The sequence below is a fragment of the Schistocerca gregaria genome, chromosome 9, assembly GCF_023897955.1.
Source record: "Schistocerca gregaria isolate iqSchGreg1 chromosome 9, iqSchGreg1.2, whole genome shotgun sequence".
NCBI lineage: Eukaryota > Metazoa > Arthropoda > Insecta > Orthoptera > Acrididae > Schistocerca > Schistocerca gregaria.
Window position 1 is genome coordinate 258,675,158 of NC_064928.1, and position 14,240 is coordinate 258,689,397.

The window sequence follows — 14,240 nt, forward strand, 5'->3', positions numbered from 1 at the left end:
AGCATAATCAAACGTCCTTAGACAGGTGTGTCAAGTTGATAAAACGAAGAACGCGAGCAGCAGCTCCTGGGTCATCCACTAAAATGGCATCCAGAGTGCATGGCAGGCCAAGATCAAGACGCAGCGTAGTAAAATCCGGACAGGACGTTAAAATGTGGCGGACAGTCAGCAATTGCCCACATGGACAGAATGGTGCCGGCGCTGCCGTCAGCAGATGGCGATGGCTGAACCAGCAGTGTGCAATTCGTAGCCGGGCCAAAATGACCTCCTCCCGCCGAGAAGGACGTCCAAGCTATGGGAAGAGGTTTCAAGGCCCGAAGCTTGTTCTCCCTAAGTGCAGTCCAGTCGGCATGCCACAGCGATAAAATGCGCTGACAAATGATCGTGCAACAATCTGATGACGGGACACAGCAAGAAGCCGTCCAAGGCTGGAGGACCACAGCCTTGGCCGCGGCCCCTGCAGCTTCGTTCCCAGGGATACCGACATGGCCAGGAACCCACGTAAAGCAAACTGGAGACCTGTCGTCCACCAGCTGCTGAAGAGAGCGTTGAATCCGGTGCACGAAAGGGTGAACCGGATACGGATCACTGAGGCTCTGGATGGCGCTCAGAGAATCGGAGCAGATGACATAAGCAGAATGTCGGTGGCGGCAAACGTAAAGAACAGTCTGGTAGAGGGCAAAGAGCTCAGCTGTGAAGACCGAACAATGGCCATGTAGCCAGTATTTGAAACCTTGTGCACCGACAATAAAAGAACTCCCGAACCAGTCATTGGTCTTAGAGCCATCTGTATAAATGAAGGTCATATTAATGAACTTCAAACAAAGTTCGACAAAACGGGAGTGGTATACTGAACCGGGGGTAACCTCCTTTGGGAGCGAGCGGAGGTCAAGGTGAACGTGAACCTGAGCCTGGAGCCAAGGTGGCGTGCGGCTCTCGCCCACTCTAAAGGTTGCAGGGAGTGAAAAATCAAGATGTTGAAGGAGGCGACGAAAGCGAACTCCAGGGGGTAGCAGGGCAGGGACATACAACCAGTATTGACGGTCAAGAGTCGTCAAAAAGTCACGATACGATGGGTGGTCGGGCATTGACAGAAGCCGACAGGCGTAAAGACGAAGCAGCATATCTCGTCGGTAGGTGAGTGGCAATTCACCAGCTTCAGCATGAAGACACTCTGGGAGGCAATCCATTATTGGATTGATCGCTATGGCGAAGAGAGCGACGCTCAAAACGGAGCCCTGTGGCACCCCATTTTCCTGGCGAAAGGTGTCTGACATGACAGAAACCACACATACCCTGAACTGTCGATCCACTAAAAAGGAACGAATAAAAAGAGGGAGGCGACCGCGAAAGCCCCATGTATGCATGGTGCGGAGAATGCCCGCCCTCCAACAGGTGTCTTAAGCCTTCTCCAAATCAAAGAACACAGCCGCGGTCGGGCACTTCCGAAAGAAGTTATTCATAATGAAGGTCGACAGGGTAACCAAATGGTCAACAGCAGAGCGGCGCCTACGAAATCCACATTGTACATTGGTAAGTAGGGGTTGAGATTTGAGCAGCCAAACCAAACGAGAGTTAACCATTCGCTCCTTACAGACACAGCTGGTAAGCGATGTGGGTTGATAACTGGAAGGCAAGTGCTTGTCCTTCCCCGGCTTAGGAATTGGTACAACAATAGACTCGCGCCAGCAAGCGGGAACATGTCCCTCAATTCAGATGCGATTGTAAGTACGAAGAAGGAAACCTTTACCCGCAGGAGAAAGGTTCTTCAGCATTTGAATATGAATAGAATCAGGCCCTGGAGCGGAGGACCGTGACCGGGCAAGTGCACTTTCGAGTTCCCGCATGCATGGTGAATGGGGCATTATAACTTTCACGATTCGAGGAGCGGAAGTTAGGTGGCCTTGACTCTGCTGCCCGTTTTCGGGGGAGGAAGGCAGGGGGGTAATGAGTGGAGCTCGAAATCTCTGCGAAAAAGTGGCCGAAGGCATTGGAGACATCCTCAGGGGCCACAAGGACGTCATTCGCAACCGTCAAGCCAGAAACTGGTGAGTGGACCTTAGTGCCAGGTAGCCGGCGCAGGCTACCCCAGACAACAGAAGGAGTAAAACTGTTTAAGGTGCTTGTGAAAGCAGCCCAGCTGGCTTTCTTGTTTTCTTTGAAAATACAACGACACTGCACACGTAATCGTTTGTAAGTGATACAATTCGCCACTATAGGGTGGCGTTTAAAGGTGCGTAAAGCATGTCGACGAGCACGTAAAGTGTCTCTACATGCTGCGGTCCACCAGGGGACCGGTACGCGAACGTGGAGAAGAAGTAGTGCGAGGGATGGAATATTCAGCAGCAGTGAGAATGACTTCCGTGAGGTGTGCGGCCTGACTATCGCAGCTTGTGAAGGTTTGATCGTGAAAGCCCCCAGTCTGCTTTGGAGATGTTCCTACTAGGTGCGCACGGAGAGGGGGTATGATGCAGGAGATGGATAACACACGGGAAGTGGTCGCTCGAATATGTATCAGAAAGCGCATACCACTCAAACCGGCGTGCAAGTTGGGTAGTACAGACAGAGAGGTCCAAATGGGAATAGGTGTGAGGTGTCTGAAAGGAAAGTAGGGGCGCCAGTATTGAGGCAGACTAGATTGAGCTGGTTGAAAACGTCTGCTAACAGGGAGCCCCTCGGACAGGATGCTGGAGAGCCCCAAAGAGGATGGTGAGCATTGAAGTCTCCAGTTAACAAAAATGGTGTAGGAGGCTGAGCAACAATTTGCAGCATGTCTGCCCTGGTAACGGCAGACGACGATGGAGTGTAAACGGTACAGATGGAAAATGTAAAATTGGGGAGAGTAATGCGGACGGCAACTGCCTTCAGGGCGGTGTGCAATATGATGGGATCATAGTAGATATCATCCCGGACCAGCAACATAACCCCTCCATGAGCCGGAATACCTGCCATAGGGGGTAAGTCAAAACGCTCAGAGGTGTAGTGTGCCAAGGCAATTTGATCACATGGGCGTAGCTTGGTTTCCTGGAGGGCTATGACGAGAGGACAGTGTGAGCGGAGCAGCAATTTCAAGTCCTCTCGGTTGGAAGGAATGCTGCGAATATTCCAGTGAATAAGTGCCATCGTGAGAAGAATATGCAGGAAGGGTTCATCGAGAAGGCCACTGAGGGCCCGGCTTCGAGCGAGCACTGCCGCCGCTAGCAGGAGGCGGACAGTCATCGTCCATTTGTTCTATAGGTTCATCGGCCATCTTGTGAAGATGGCCGGAAGGGGGAGCTTCCTCCGCTGGTGAACGGCCAGATGTTTGGCTACCAGCAGTGCGGCCAGGCGAAACGGATGACGGCCTCGGGCGGCAACCGCTGGGGGGCACAGGAGGAGAAATGCGCCGTGGCGGGGAAGGAGAACTGTGCTTCCTATGAGCCTTCTTGGAAGGCCTTTTGTGGAAGGATTGGTCGATGGCTGAGGGTTCGAGGTACGTAGAATGTCTGCACGAGACGGTTATGTCTTGAAGGCCCGTGCTTCTGACTTCTGGGTCTTCGTCCTGGCAGAAGCTGATAAAAGTGCTTGTGTTGGAGGGGCGACGGGAGGAAGAGGAGACGTCGACCGGGCGGCGATCTTAGCACTGGCCTAACGGACGATCATAGTGCTGTAGGTCAGATTGCATGTCTGCGTCGCCACCTCCCTGGTAGTCTGAGGAGAGGCGAGGACAGTACTGTACTTCCCCGCTGGGAGCAACGTGGGCTTCCTGCTAGCAAATAGCTTGCGAGCAGCCGAGGTGGAGACTCTCTCTTTGACCCAAATTTCTTGGATACAGCGTTCTTCCTTGTAGACGGGACAGTCTCAGGAGGACGCTGCATGGTCACCGCGACAGTTCACACAACGAGGAGACGGAGGTGGACAGTCAGCCTCATGGGCAGCCCTGCCACAAGTCGCATGTAGCAGCATTGGAACAACAATGGCGAATGTGATTGAAACGCTGACACTGGTAGCAGCGCGTAGGTGTCGGGACATAGGGGTGAACAGAAATAACCTCGTGGCCTGCCTTGATGCGTGACGGCAGCTGAACACTGTCAAAGGTCAAGAAAAGTGTCCGGGTCAGTACAAGGTCATTGTTGACCTTTTTCATGACCCTATGGACAGCTGTCACGCCCTGCTCAGCGAGGAAAGACAATCTCCTCGTCAGTCAATCCGTCGAGTGATCTAGTATAGACCACTCCACAAGATGAATTCAAAGTGCGGTGAGCCTCCACCCGGACAGGGAACGTGTACAGGAGTGTGGCCCGGAGCAGTTTCTAGTAACAAGGTACAATTACGCAACCTGGTACAAGACTTGACAGATCCGGCTATGGCATCTACACCCTTCTGGATAACGAAAGGGTTGATCGAGGAAAAATCTTTTCCGTCCTCAGATCGAGAAACTACAAGGAACTGTGGGGCAGGTGGTAGTAGTTTTGTCACTGGTGGCTGGTCAAGGTTCCGTTTGTGGGCAGAAGTCGAGAGAGAAGAAGAAGAGAAATCCATTGTGGAGGAATCCCCCATGATTGCCAGCGTCTCCGATGGCGCGCTCCTTCCTTGTGGGGACCCTCTCAGAGGGCATTCCCGCCTTAGGCGACTGTTCACACCTCCCGAGAAACGGATGGAGGGACCAATCTGCATGGTTGGAGGGTGTCAGCTCAGGCAATCACCCCTCCCTGGGCCTGGCCTTTACCAGGGGGTACGTGCGTGCCTTACTTGTCTACCCAGGGCGGGGAATTACACGTTACCCCCGTCACCGGCTACGAGTGCGAACGCATGGGTCGGCCTTCTGGGACGCACAGGGAGGAAGGAAGAAGAGGAAAAAGAAAGAGAGGGAAAGAAAGGACATACTGTCTCAAACGCCGAAGTGGAGGAGGATTCAAGGAGGAGGATTCAAGGAGGAGGATTCAAGGAGGAGGATTCAAGGAGAAGAGTAAGAAAGACAGCGAGATGGAGAAGAACAAAGAAAGGAACCAACCAAAGGAAGGAAGGAAGAAACCAGAAGAAGTGAAAAACCAAAATGAACGCAAATATAGGTCGTGAAGCCGTCCGTCTCCGGATGCAGGCGCTAACTACCCCCTTGAGGGGGAGGGACTCCTTTTAGTCGCCTCTTACGACAGGTAGGAATACCTCGGGCCTATTCTAACCCCCAGACCTGCAGGGGGGAGTATGTATGTATGTATATTTAGATTTATTTCATTCACAGGACAATGATTTTTCCTCTTACTATTAATAGAAGGTAATCTAGCTATCCATACAGCAGAATCATTCTGCAATCAGCTTCAAACGCTGGTTCTCGAAATTGACTCAATAGTGTTCTCCAGAAACAATGTCATCTTCCATTCATCGATTCCCATTTGAATTCCCAAAGCACATCTGTAATACTTGCATGTGTATTTGAACCTACCAATAACAAACCTAGAAGCCAGAGTGTGAATTGCCTTGATGTCTTGCTTTAATCCTACCTGGTGGGGATTCCAAACACTATCAGTGCCAAAGAATGGGTCACAAATGAACAAAGTTTTCCTAAAATTATTCCAATAAACAAAAGTCGACCACTTGCCTTACACGTTTATCCCATTTCAAGACACTTAGCAGTGTTGCCTTAGACATTTACATGACCTGACTGTGTCAAGCAGGATACTAATAGTGCCGTATTCAAACTTTATGGATTTGTTATTGCTAATCATCTGCATTAACTGATTTTTTCACAACTAGAGTTAGCTGACATTCATCACATTAGCCAAAAATTCTGTCCAAGTCATCTCATATCATTCTACAGTCACCTAATGGCAACACCTTCCTGTAAACCATAGCATCATCACTAAACAGCCACAGATTGCTGCTGACCCTATCCCTTTATGTATATAAAGAAAAATAAAAGTCATGTCACACTTACCTCAGCAAATGTGTAAATAACAATGGTTTCTTGACAAAATTTAAATTCTAATCTGGCACTGATACGAATTCAATGGCTGAAAGTGACAATCTGTGCCAGACAGACTCAGCCTGGTTTTCCCACTTCCCGAGTGAACACCTTAAATGCTTCATCTGTCTGAGCACACTTCACATCCTACCCTAATTCCTGACTTGTCACACTACAGATGGGTCCCTCATTACTTGCTGCTTCACGTTGATTCCCACAAGAGTTCAGATAAGAGTGCATCTGCACCAAGTAATCTTTGGGGGGGTACAAAAGACGTGGGTATAAGAATTTGATTTTTATTTTTTGACGGAAAATAATTGTTTGGATTTCTCTCTTTGATTTTATGTATGTTGAGTTTTGGATGACTGATTCTTTTAATTTACTTTGAAATAATTAACTACAAAATTTTCACAGGTTCCATGAGTACTTGTTCAGCTACAACAACATATTGCAGGGACTGTTTGCTCTAGATGGCGGGTGATTGATCTGCAGTGAATATCCTGCTGAATTGGTTGGCCACATTGGTTGTTATGGTATCACTTCCTGTTTGCCATATAATGCATGGTATTCATTCATGCTTCGTAAGGCGCATTACGTGTTTCACTGCATATATTTGGGCTTGTTACTCATTGAGTTGTGTTTCTTTGATATTACTCCACCAAAGCAAATATTTAAGAGAAACCTGAGGAAACCTCCGGTTTTCGGTATTTGCTGTCTTAAGGACGTACTGCCTGATCGTCGCAATGGTCGCTTTTCTCTCCCAAACATGTACATTTATCACCTGCTAACTTCTGTCGCGTGCTGCGGAATGCGAAAACACTACAAGCAACACAGTAGAACACAGTAGAAGCTACTAAGTTGATGCAATCGGCCAGTAGGAAGTAGCACAATCCAAGTTTCTGTTATCGATTATTGAATAATTGGCCGGGTTTGGTGCCTTGGTTCATGCAACTCTTAACGTCCTTGCTCATGTCCAAGGTCTGGCAGCCATGTTGCGAAAGAAAATGTGAAAAGTGTTAATATGTAGTAAAAACCTAAGAAATCCTCCCGTTTTCGTCATTTGCTATCTAATAGATGTAATGCCAGAGCGTGACATTGGTCGCATTTCTCTCACAAATGTGTAAATTTATTTTGTATATTGTAACAAATAAGCTCTGACACAAATATTAAGTCATGAGCGTCGTCTTCAGAATTAGACTAACTGTGCTAAAACATTAGGTATATAGTACATTAATCAAATTAAAGTTTCTACTAACTTGAAAAATGCAGTACTTAGAAGTCACATATTAAAAAAGATTTAAGCCGGAAAGCCGACGTCATGAACACTTGTTAGATGGCGACCCGCTAAGGGCTGCTCGTACTGTGAACAATGGTTGCAAGAAGACTGAGGTGCCCACTTTAGAAAGTGTGGGCAAGTACACGTGGTGTTGCTACAAGCGCCATCTAGTAGGCGCAGAAACAGCTACTGTACATTCAAAATTAGACACATGAAACTGTGATGCAGCTGATTGAGGCATAACGTAAAAATTAATAATAGCAGGATGTAGTTACATATTTATCTACTTTAAATAGATATACATTTTTTAACGTACAAACGTTAGTTATGACATACAAGAAAACAGCAAAGATGTGATAGGAAAACAACATTTCGGTAAACTGCATGAGGAAGTCTGACTCAAAGATCAAGCAATGGCTTTAAAGAATCAAAAAAGTTTTTATTTCGCAGCTGCAGCTGTTCGTTGAGAATGAAGCCATCATAACGAGTGATGTTTGAAAATCTCCAATTCCTATAAGACATCTAACCTACGGCCCTCCTTTTCCGTATGCAGAATATTGTTATCGCCTATGGCTTTAGGCACGTGTCAAGTAATTAAGAGATGATCGGCAAAGGATGAATTTAGGGGCTTGGTGCCGTTCTTCCTCAAAAGATGTTCTTCATATCTTATGGTGAGAGGACGTAGGGGTTGTCCTATACAATAGGAGGAGCAAGTATCCCAGATCTTATGAACGCCAGAACTTTCTGTAGGGGAGCGAATGGATCTCAAATTATGAATGAAGTATCTCTTTGGATTATTATTAGTAGAGAAGGCAACATTGCAGTTGTATTTGTTGCGAAGCATGCGCTGAATGATTGGGAGTGGGTCCTATGAAAGAAATAGAAAAACGTGTTTTTGGTTTAATTTCAGTGCATGAGGTGTTGTGTGTGGTAGTTCTTGCAGTTTTCTTTTTAGGATATCGTCCACTATGTTAGGCATGTATTCATTATTGACTGCTATGGTATTAAGTAAATTAATCTCCTCATTAAACTTTTCTGTTGAAAGTGGTATGGAGGTGGCTCGGTGGACGGCAGAGTGAAAAAAGGCCATTTTTTGAGACTGTGGATGAAAAGAGGAAGAATATTTTCGAAAAATATTGAAAGTGATATTGTCTTCTATTGTAAGCGTCAAGTCTAAATAATTTAATTGGCGGTTATCGCTTTTGAGTTCAATAGTGAAAGACATTTTTTCATGGAGGTAGTAAATATATCATCATTTCTATCAGCGGGTCTGTTATAGGTGACTAGAATATCATCAACGCATCTTCTGCAACCTCCCCATGAACCATGGACCTTGCCGTTGGAAGGGAGGCTTGCGTGCTTCAGCGATACAGATAGCTGTACCGTAGGTGCAACCACAACGGAGGGGTATCTGTTGAGAGGCCAAACAAACGTGTGGTTCCTGAAGAGGGGCAGCAGCCTTTTCAGTAGTTGCAGGGGCAACAGTCTGGGTTATGGACTGACCTGGCCTCGTAACAATAACCAAAACGGCCTTGCTGTGCTGGTACTGTGAACAGCTGAAAGCAAGGGGAAACTATGGCCGTAATTTTTCCCGAGGGCATGCAGCTTTAGTGTATTATTAAATGATGGTGTCCTCTTGGGTAAAATAGTCCCCCATTCGGATCTCCGGGCAGGGACTACTCAAGAGGATGTCGTCATCAGGAGAAAGAAAACAGGCGTTCTACGGATTGGAGCGTGGAATGTCAGATCACTCAATCGGGCGGGTAGGTTACAAAATTTAAAAAGGGAAATGGATAGGTTAAAGTTAGATATAGTGGGAATTGGTGAAGTTTGGTGGCAGGAGGAACAAGGCTTCTGGTCAGGTGACTACAGGGCTATAAAAACAAAATCAAACAGGGGTAATGCAGGAGTAGGTTTAATAATGAATAGGAAAATAGGAATGCGGGTAAGCTACTACAAACGGCATAGTGAACGCATTATTGTTGCCAAGATAGATATGAAGCCCAGACCTATTACAGTAGTACAAGTTTATATGCCAACTAGCTCTGCAGATGAAGAAATTGAAGAAATGTATGATGAAATAAAAGAAATTATTCAGATAGTGAAGGGTGACGAAAATTTAAGTCATGGGTGACTGGAATTCGGTAATAGGAAAAGGGAGAGAAGGGAACGTAGGTGAATATGGATTGGGGGAGAGAAATGAAAGAGGAAGCCAGATGGTAGAATTTTGCACAGAGCACAACTTAATCATAGGTAACACTTGGTTCAAGAATCATAAAAGAAGGCTGTATACATGGAAGAAGCTTGGAGATACTGATAGGTTTCAGATAGATTATATAATGGTAAGGCAGAGATTTAGGAACCAGGTTTTAAATTGTAAGACATTTCCAGGGGCAGATGTGGACTCTGACCACAATCTATTGGTTATGACCTGTAGGTTAAAACTGAAGAAACTGCAAAGAGGTGGGAATTTAAGGAGATGGGACCTGGATAAACAAAGAACAAGATGTTGTACAGAGTTTCAGGGAGAGCATAAGGGAACAATTGACAGGAATGGGTGAAAGAAATACAGTAGAAGAAAAACAGGTAGCTTTGAGGGATGAAGTAGTGAAGGCAGCGGAGGATCAAGTAGGTGTAAGGACGAGGGCTAGTAGAAATCCTTGGGTAACAGAAGAAATAGATTTAATTGATGAAAGGAGACAATATAAAAATGCAATAAATGAAGCAGGCAAAAAGGAATACAAATTTCTCAAAAATGAGATCGACAGGAACTGCAAAATGGCTAAGCATGGATGGCTGGAGGACAAATGTAAGGATGTAGAGGCTTATCTCACTATGGGTAACATAGATACTGCCTACAGGAAAATTAAAGAGACTTTTGGAGATAAGAGAACCACTTGTATGAACATCAAGAGCTCAGATGGAAACCCAGTTCTAAGCAAAGAAGGGAAAGCAGAAAGGTGGAAGGAGTATATAGAGGGTCTATACAAGGGCGATGTACTTGAGGACAATATTATGGAAATAGAAGAGGATGTAGATGAAGACGAAATGGGAGATACGATACTGCGTGAAGAGTTTGACAGAGCACTGAAAGACCTGAGTCGAAACAAGTCCCCCGGAGTAGACAACATTCCATTGGAACTACTAATGGCCTTGGGAGAGCCAGTCCTGACAAAACTCTACCGTCTGGTGAGCAAGATGTATGAAACAGGCGAAATACCCTCAAACTTCAAGAAGAACATCATAATTCCAATCCCAAAGAAAGCAGGTATTGACAGATGTGAAAATTACTGAACTATCAGTCTAATAAGTCACAGCTGCAAAATATTAACAGGACTTCTTTACAGACGAATGGAAAAAACTAGTAGAAGCCGACCTCGGGGAAGATCAGTTTGGATTCCATAGAAATACTGGACCACTGAGGCAATACTGACCTTACAACTTATCTTAGAAGAAAGATTAAGGAAAGGCAAACCTACGTTTCTAGCATTTGTAGACTTAGAGAAAGCTTTTGACAATGTTGACTAGAATACTTTCTTTCAAATTCTAAAGGTGGCAGGGGTAAAATACAGGGAGCGAGAGGCCATTTACAATTTATACAGAAAACAGATGGCAGTTATAAGAGTCGAGGGGCATGAAAGGGAAGCAGCGGTTGGGAAGGGAGTAAGACAGAGTTGTAGCCTGTCCCCGGTGTTATTCAATCTGTATATTGCTCAAGCAGTAAAGGAAACAAAAGAAAAATTCGGAGTAGGTATTAAAATCCAGAGGGAAGAAATAAAAATTTTGAGGTTCACCAATGATATTGTAATCCTCTCAGAGACAGCAAAGGACTTGGAAGAGCAGTTGAACGGAATGGACAGTGTCTTGAAAGGAGGTATAAGACGAATAACGAAAGCAAAACGATGATAATGGAATGTAGTCGAATTAAGTTGGGTGATGCTGAGGGAATTAGATTAGGAAATGAGACACTTACAATAGTAAAGGAGTTTTGCTATTTGGGGAGCAAAATAACTGATGATGGTCGAAGTAGAGAGGATATAAAATGTAGACTGGCAATGGCAAGGAAAGCATTTCTGAAGAGAAATTTGTTAACATCGAGTATAAATATAAGTGTCAGGAAGTCATTTCTGAAAGTATTTGTATGGAGTGTAGCCATGTATGGAAGTGAAACATGGACAATAAATAGTATGGACAAGAAGAGAATAGAAGCTTTCGAAATGTGGTGCTACAGAAGAATGCTGAAGATGATGGGTAGATCACATAACTAACGAGGAGGTATTGAATAGGATTGGAGAGAAGAGAAGTTTGTTGCACAACTTGACGAGAAGAAGGGATCGGTTGGTAGGACATGTTCTGAGGCATCAAGGGATCACCAATTTAGTATTGGAGGGCAGCGTGGAGGGATAAAATACATGAAGCAGATTCAGAAGGATGTAGGTTGCAGTAGGCACTGGGAGATGAAGAGGCTTACACAGGATAGAGTGGCATGGAGAGCTGCATCAAACCAGTCTTAGGACTGAAGACCACAACAACAACAACATCTTTTTCTAAGAAAGGATACCTAGTGAAGCGACTTTTCAGTCCTGAGACTGATTTGATGCAGCTCTCCATGCTACTCTATCCTGTGCAAGCTGCTTCATCTCCCAGTACCTACTGCAACCTACATCCTTCTGAATCTGCTTAGTGTATTCATCTCTTGGTTTCCCTCTACGATTTTTACCCTCTACGCTGCTGAGACATGGTTAAATAGCTTCGTTTTCAAGGAATTGGCAAAGATGTCAGCGAGGATGCGGGTTAAAGGGTTGCCAATAGCAAGCCCATCAGACCGCTGGTACAGTTGTCCGTTGAATTCAATGTAGTTGTACTTGACAACGACATTAATGAGATCCATAAAATCGGTAACCTGTTTATCTGATAGATCTTTTTTAAATTGACGTAAGTTTTCTTCCACAATGATGAGCGTCTTATGTACCGGGTCTTTGGTATAAAGATTTTTAATATCTAAGGAAAACAGCTTGGTGTCTGAACTGCATACTAAGTTTTTAATATTTTGGACCAAAACGTGATTGTTAGGAACGGAATATTTATTTTCGAAAACGAAGGATTTTTCAAAGTTTCATAAAGAAACCGGGCCAAATCGTGATATGCGCCATTCATATTATTGGAGATTTGACGTATTGGATGATTAGGTTTATGAATTTTGAATTGTGACCGAAGCTTAGGGTGCTGAGGGTTCATATTGATATGTATGATTCTATTTGAAAGGTTTTATAAGAAATTTTGCATTGTTAATGGCTGACTTTCTGTAATTTAGGAGTCGGATCATCATGCAGCTCCGATATGTTGTTCCCACTGAAGAAATTTTCAGCTTTAGAAATATATTCAGAAATATAAGCTATGTATAGACAACAACCTTTATCGGATTTAGTTATTAAAGCATTTGTTGTTTTAAGTTTATTATTAACGGAAGTTACTAAAATTCTGTCTTGATGCATAGCATTAGACAAAGTAGCTGCATTTTTCTCTAGCATGCGGGTTACGTCATTCGCAATTGTGGCTTGAGAAGCATTATGTATCTTATAATCGAGACCGATTTTTAAATCAACAAGCATATTTTCTCACATTTCTGTCTGACAGGTTAGGTCTGACATTGTATTTTAGTCCTCTTCCTAACAGGACTTTTTCATTCTCAGTAGAGACGATGTTGGTTTTATTTAAAATTATTACATGAAAGACGTGGCTGCTTTTTTGAAATGTATTCTGAGGGCATTTTCATTAGAAAGCAGACAAAAGACTGCTGAACTTACTCTCGTGTTTCTGCATTATACCTATTTTACAAATCTCTAGATGTTCGTTAATTTGAGTCCACATGTCAATATTAAAATAATAGTTAACACGATAAGTGTTTGTAATATTTCAGTACAAATGGTATGCTTCTTCGTTAAGACGGTCTTCAGCGTTAAGCTATTTCAGCCTATTAGAAATATTATTCTTAATGATAGGTCTAAAGGACTGGATTTTTCATACATACAGAAAAATTGATGTAGGCTTTTGTATAAGTCGGGACAAGTCCTATTTTTTCACACTGCTTGTTAAAATAGCCATGCTAATATTTAAAATTTTCTTTTTTAATTCGTTGTATTTAAAAGCAGCGTTAGAGACCTGTGCAGGTAAGAAATATAAAACTTTGAACACAGCTGCTAAGGTTTAGTGACCGTGAAAGATTTATATTTTCACAAATAAACCCTCGGTCTCAAATATTAAGTCAAAATTGACCTGGTTTCGACGATACTATGAGCGTCGCCAGCAGAATTAGATTAACTGTACTAAAACATTAGATGTACTGTACACTAATAAGATTAAAGTTTGCACTGACTCGAATTGATGCAGTACTTACATGTCACATAATATAAAAGATCTAAGCCGGAAAGGCGACGTCATAAACACTTGTGAGATGGCGAGCCGCTAAGGGCTGCTCGTACTGTGAACAACAGATGCAACGATACTGAGGTGCCCACTTTAGAAAGTGTGGGAAAGTAAACATGGTGTTGTTACGAGCGCCATCTAGTAGGCGCAGAAACAACTAGGCTACTGTACATTCAATATTAGACATGAGGGAATTGGGTGATAGTTGTAGGTAAACAACTAGTATTCTCTCATATGACAATTTATTAGCACTTCACGTCTACACCGATACAAGTCCATGAGGCTAACTGCCGTTAGCGGAAAACATCCTCCAAAACTCTCCATCTCAAAGATAGCACACTTACACTCTTTACAAATATCGATATTTACGGCGCTGCACGCCACATAGCCCCCCCCCCCCTCCCCGCGCAGTATGGAGTACGACCCTGTGAATGGGGGTGGGGGGGGGGGGGTGAGAATTTAGGAAGGTAACATACAGTTCTTCAGCGTCAGGCGGAAGCGGTCGACTGGTAGGAGACCGAGGGGTGAAACCCGGTACGTCGACGGCAAAATCAGCAAGCGAAGCCGGCGGCCGAAGACGACGTCCTGTCCTGGAGT

The 14,240-nt window shown here is 44.4% G+C and overlaps 1 protein-coding gene across 2 annotated transcripts in view; it reads right to left on the reverse strand.

The window, feature by feature from the left end:
- LOC126291914 (uncharacterized) overlaps positions 1–13,932 on the reverse strand; it is a 39,629-nt gene extending 25,697 nt beyond the window's left edge. The window contains exon 1 of one of the 2 annotated variants that reach the window (XR_007551915.1): positions 13,615–13,921. The gene's annotated coding sequence lies outside the window, so the exon portion shown is untranslated. Of the gene's footprint in view, positions 1–13,614 lie in introns of both variants that reach the window. The other variant, XM_049985649.1, reaches the window with a different exon arrangement.
- Positions 13,933–14,240: the final 308 nt, after the last annotated feature.